Consider the following 5,568-nt stretch of genomic DNA (forward strand, 5'->3'; position numbering starts at 1 on the left):
TGTGATCCGCACTGTGTGAGTGGACGAGCGAAAGTGTGTAGATCAGGTGAAAACGACTCCACCCAAAAAACACTCCCACTGCAGGTGAGATCACTCAGCCCCGCCCACAACAGGATAACCCCCCCCACCACACACACTTAATTAAATGAATTACACTTGATTAAAGTTCATTTGAGTTGAGGAAATAAAACAGCCTGAAATATATTAATTTAATTATTTAATGGATAAAATAAGCAACGGTCAGGAAACTGACCAGGCCTTATACAAACACATAAAACATAGAGAACCCTTTACTTTAAAGAACAGATCAGGCCTGGATTAGACCCGGCTGAACGGTTCATTCACTCTGCATTATTATTTATTAATTAGGACCTGTATTAATGCATAACTGGAAAATCCCTAATAACTGCATTAATAGCTGTAATAATGCACAATAAACACTTTTTGGACTTTGCTATGTGGGTTTTTGAGCATAAATCATCTAAACCCAAAACTTATTAGTGTAAAGATGACCCTGTAGGTTCTAGATAGTGGTAAGTGGCCACTGTAGTTTATTACATTAGAGCTAATAAAAGTTTAATAAGTCACTAATACTTCTAAATCATCACACATTCAGCACCTGTTCATGTTTAGTTACCAAAAAGATTAAATGCTTCACTAATTTCTCAGTATTGTGAGAGTTTAATGACTCTGCACTATCTAGAACACATCTGGAGTTATTAACTAGCTGGATTTGGGTGATTTTCACCCAGTAACTTCATAGTAAAGTCTAAACAAGTGTTTATTGTGCGTTAATAACGACAGTGTAATGACCCAGACTGCTCTTTACAGTGACACACTGTGAATTATTAGCACTTTAGTAATAAACTAATAAAGCTATAAAACTAATAATTCTATCTAGAACCTACATGAATCAAATGCTGCCAAATTCACGCTAATAGAGTATGAATTTAGGTGAACAAAGTGGTGCATTTTATTAGAAGTATTAATGCAGTTATTAGTGATTTTTACAGACTGTGCACTAATACTTTAATGACAGAAAATAAACCATTTAAACAAATCGAATTCAGCTTCACTGAACAAAGAAGGCTTAAGCCTCTCAACGTGTGTTTGGTTGAAATGAAATGATTCCAAAATATACAGTTCTGAGCAAACAGCAGAGCATTAAACTGGATTCATTTACAGCCGTTAAGTGGAAGTTGTTCATTTTCAGGAGATCATTCTGACAGTAGGTATCAGATTATTCACTCACACATTGAAGAACATCAAAGGAACATACAGGAGTTTCCACAAACCGAAAAAGCTCCAGAGAAAACGTGGCTCCTAACAACCACCTGGAAGAGCTGGTCAACCCCAAAACTGCCCCCATCAGATGAACAGCACTGAAAGCTTTGATGTCTGAGAGAGAGGAGAAGATCAAGCTGCTTCAGATCTGAAAACATCCACAGGTGTTTCTGTCCATCTTTCCACTGTGAGAAGACCACTCAGCGCTGTGGGTCTGAAAGGACGTGTAGCTGATCAAGAAGAACCTTGACGATGGACGATGGATTGACCGCCCCAGAGTCCAGACCTCAGCACCACTGAATGGATTTATTTCAGAAAATCATCAACCAGCTTCTCAGACTGAGCTTTGGAGGCGTGTCTACAGGTTCCTTGAGGAGCTGAAAGTGAGGCTCCTGAGAAGAACGGAAGCTGGAATGAAGGTGAAGAGTGACTGACTGGACACAGCTGAGAGCAGATTGAGCTGATCAGTGATTTTTTTCTTAAATATGTCTTTCTACTTTTTTCCTGATGCTGAAAAATGACTAACTTGTGCTTAATCACTGTTTGACTGGAAATGAAACGAATGAAGGGTGGGTGCTGACGATTGCACAGTATCGTAGATATTCCTTACTTTATATATAATAATATTATACACTGTGTATATACAGTCATACAGTACATAGTCAGACCGTACATAGTCATAGTCATACAGTCAGACAGTCATACAGTCAGTCATACAGTCAGAGTCAGCCAGTACATACAGTCAGACAGTATACACAGTCAGACAGTCATACAATCATAGTCATACAGTCATACAGTGCATAAAGTCAGACAGTACATACAATCAGACAGTACATACAGTCGTAGTCATAGTCATACAGTACATACAGTCATAGTCAGTCATACAGTCAGTACATACAATCAGACAGTCATACAGTACACAGTCATAGTCATACTGTACATACAGTCAGACAATACATACAATCATAGTCTTATACAGTCATACAGTACATAAAGTCAGACTGTCATACAGTACATACAGTCATAGTAAGTCATACAGTCAGTACATACAATCAGACAATCAGTGCATTATAAACACTTTAAACAGTGGATTATAAACACTTTAAACAGTGGATTATAAACACTTTAAACAGTGGATTATAAATACTTTAAACAGTGGATTATAAACACTTTAAACAGTGGATTATAAACACTTTAAACAGTGGATTATAAATACTTTAAACAGTGGATTATAAACACTTTAAACAGTGGATTATAAACTAAACAGTGGATTATAAACTAAACATTGGATTATAAACACTTTAAACAGTAGATTATAAACTAAACAGTGGATTATAAACACTTTAAACAGTGGATTATAAACTAAACAGTGGATTATAAACTAAACAGTGGATTATAAACACTTTAAACAGTGGATTATAAACACTTTAAACAGTGGATTATAAACATTTTAAACAGTGGATTATAAACACTTTAAACAGTGGATTATAAACTAAACAGTGGATTATAAACACTTTAAACAGTGGATTATAAACACTTTAAACAGTGGATTATAAACTAAACAGTGGATTATAAACTAAACAGTGGATTATAAACACTTTAAACAGTAGATTATAAACTAAACAGTGGATTATAAACACTTTAAACAGTGGATTATAAACACTTTAAACAGTGGATTATAAACTAAACAGTGGATTATAAACACTTTAAACAGTGGATTATAAACACTTTAAACAGTGGATTATAAACACTTTAAACAGTGGATTATAAACACTTTAAACAGTGGATTATAAACTAAACAGTGGATTATAAACACTTTAAACAGTGGATTATAAACTAAACAGTGGATTATAAACACTTTAAACAGTGGATTATAAACACTTTAAACAGTGGATTATAAACTAAACAGTGGATTATAAACATTTTAAACAGTAGATTATAAACACTTTAAACAGTGGATTATAAACTAAACAGTGGATTATAAACATTTTAAACAGTCTATACATGTAGTGCGCTGTCTATACGCGCAGCTCTGATTCAGCGTTTACGAAGGTTAACAGTGTAACGTCTGTAACGGGTATAGCAGTGTGATAAAGGCTGGGTAGCTGAAAGCTAATTTAATTAACAAGCTAACAGAATTACATTCATTAAAGATTTGATAAGTGTTACATTTGAAGGTTACCGACTTAGCAACATTATTATTATTATTATTATTATTATTATTATTATTATTATTACAACTTATTTCTGTTCTCTGACCTCAGAGTGAAGGTTGGCTACTCCCCACATTATGGTTCTACCATCACTTCCAGTTCATGTTCTCTAAACATCTGAACGTTTGGGTTGTTTTTTAGTGAATCAGTGAATCAGCTCCAGTGAATCAGCCTCAGTGAATCAGCTCCAGTGAATCAGCCTCAGTGAAATGGCTCCAGTGAATCAGCCCCAGTGAATCAGCTCCATTGAATCAGCCCCAGTGAATCAGCCCCATTGAATCAGCTCCATTGAATCAACCCCAGTGAATCAGCCTCAGTGAATCAGCCTCAGTGAATCAGCTCCAGTGAATCAACCTCAGTGAATCAGCTCCAGTGAATCAGCCTCAGTGAATCAGCCTCAGTGAAATAGCTCCAGTGAATCAGCCCCAGTGAATCAGCTCCATTGAATCAGCCCCAGTGAATCAGCCCCAGTGAATCAGCTCCATTGAATCAGCTCCAGTGAATCTGCCTCAGTGAATCAGCTCCAGTGAATCAGCCTCAGTGAAATAGCTCCAGTGAATCAGCCTCAGTGAATCAGCTCCAATGAATCAACCTCAGTAAATCAGCCTCAGTGAATCAGCCCCAGTGAATCAGCCTCAGTGAATCAGCTCCATTGAATCAGCCCCAGTGAATCAGCTCCAGTGACTCAGCCTCAGTGAATCAGCCCCAGTGAATCAGCTCCAGTGATTCACTGAACTGATTGTAATGATGTAATGTGCTCTTGTGTAACGTATAATAAGCTATAATACCAGGCTACATGGTGAATAACGTGATTATCCTAAATACGAAAGATCTTTAATTAGATAACTTTCTTTAAGGACATTTGTCTGAGGCTCTCTGTGTCCGTGTGCTGATGTCACCAGCTGACACCACCTCTGTGACTCTGTACGTAATGAAAGTCACATTGTTTCTCTTTGGGCCTGGTTGCCGTGAAGACGGAGACTGGACCGGTCTAACTGGTTTGGTGGGTCAGGGTGAGCGGTTGCCATGGTAACCAGTGCCCTGTGTAATGATTAAAATGTCCTGCAGGCCCTGAGCGTGTTCCTGCACAACCCCCCAACACAGTGTGTGTGTTTGTGTGTGTGAGTGTGTGTGTGTGTCTGTGAGTGTGTGTGTGTGTGTGTTTGTGTGAGTGTGTGCGTGTGAGTGTGTGTGTGTCTGTGAGTGTGTTTGTGTGAGTGTGTGTGTGTGTGTGTGTGTCTGTGAGTGTGTGTGAGTGTGTGTGTTTGTGTGTGTGTGAGTGTGTGTGTTTGTGTGTCTGTGAGTGTGTTTGTATGAGTGTGTGTGTGTGAGTGTGTGTGTGTCTGTGTGTGTGTTTGTGTGAGTGTGTTTGTGTGTGTGTGAGTGTGTGTGTCTGTGAGTGTGTTTGTATGAGTGTGTGTGTGTCTGTGTCTGTGTGAGTGTGTGTGTGTCTGTGTGAGTGTGTTTGTGTGTGTGTTTGTGTGTGTGTGAGTGTGTGTGTGTGTGAGTGTGTTTGTGTGTGTGTGTTTGTGTGAGTGTGTGTGAGTGTGTGTGTTTGTGTCAGTGTGTGAGTGTGTGTTTGTGTGTGTGAGTGTGTTTGTGTGAGTGTGTGTTTGTGTGTGTGTGAGTGTGTGTGTGTGTTTGTGTGAGTGTGTTTGTGTTTGTGTGAGTGTGTGTGTTTGTGTGAATGTGTGTGTGTGAGTGTGTGTTTGTGTGTGTGTGTGTGAGTGTGTGTGTCTGTGTGAGTGTGTTTGTGTGTGTGTTTGTGTGAATGTGTGTGTGTGAGTGTGTGTTTGTGTGTGTGTGTGAGTGTGTTTGTGTTTGTGTGAGTGTGTGTGTTTGTGAGTGTGTGTGTCTGTGTGAGTGTGTTTGTGTGTGTGTTTGTGAGTGTGTTTGTGTGTGTGTGAGTGTGTGTGTCTATGTGTGTGTTTGTGTGTGTGTGTGTGTGTGTGTTTGTGTGTGTGTGAGTGTGTGTTTGTGTGTGAGTGTGTGAGTGTGTGTGAGTATGTGTGTGAGTGTGTGTCTGTGTGAGTGTGTGTGTGTCTGTGTGAGTGTGTTTGTGTGTGTGTTT

Source organism: Pygocentrus nattereri, chromosome 21 (assembly GCF_015220715.1).
Source record: "Pygocentrus nattereri isolate fPygNat1 chromosome 21, fPygNat1.pri, whole genome shotgun sequence".
NCBI lineage: Eukaryota > Metazoa > Chordata > Actinopteri > Characiformes > Serrasalmidae > Pygocentrus > Pygocentrus nattereri.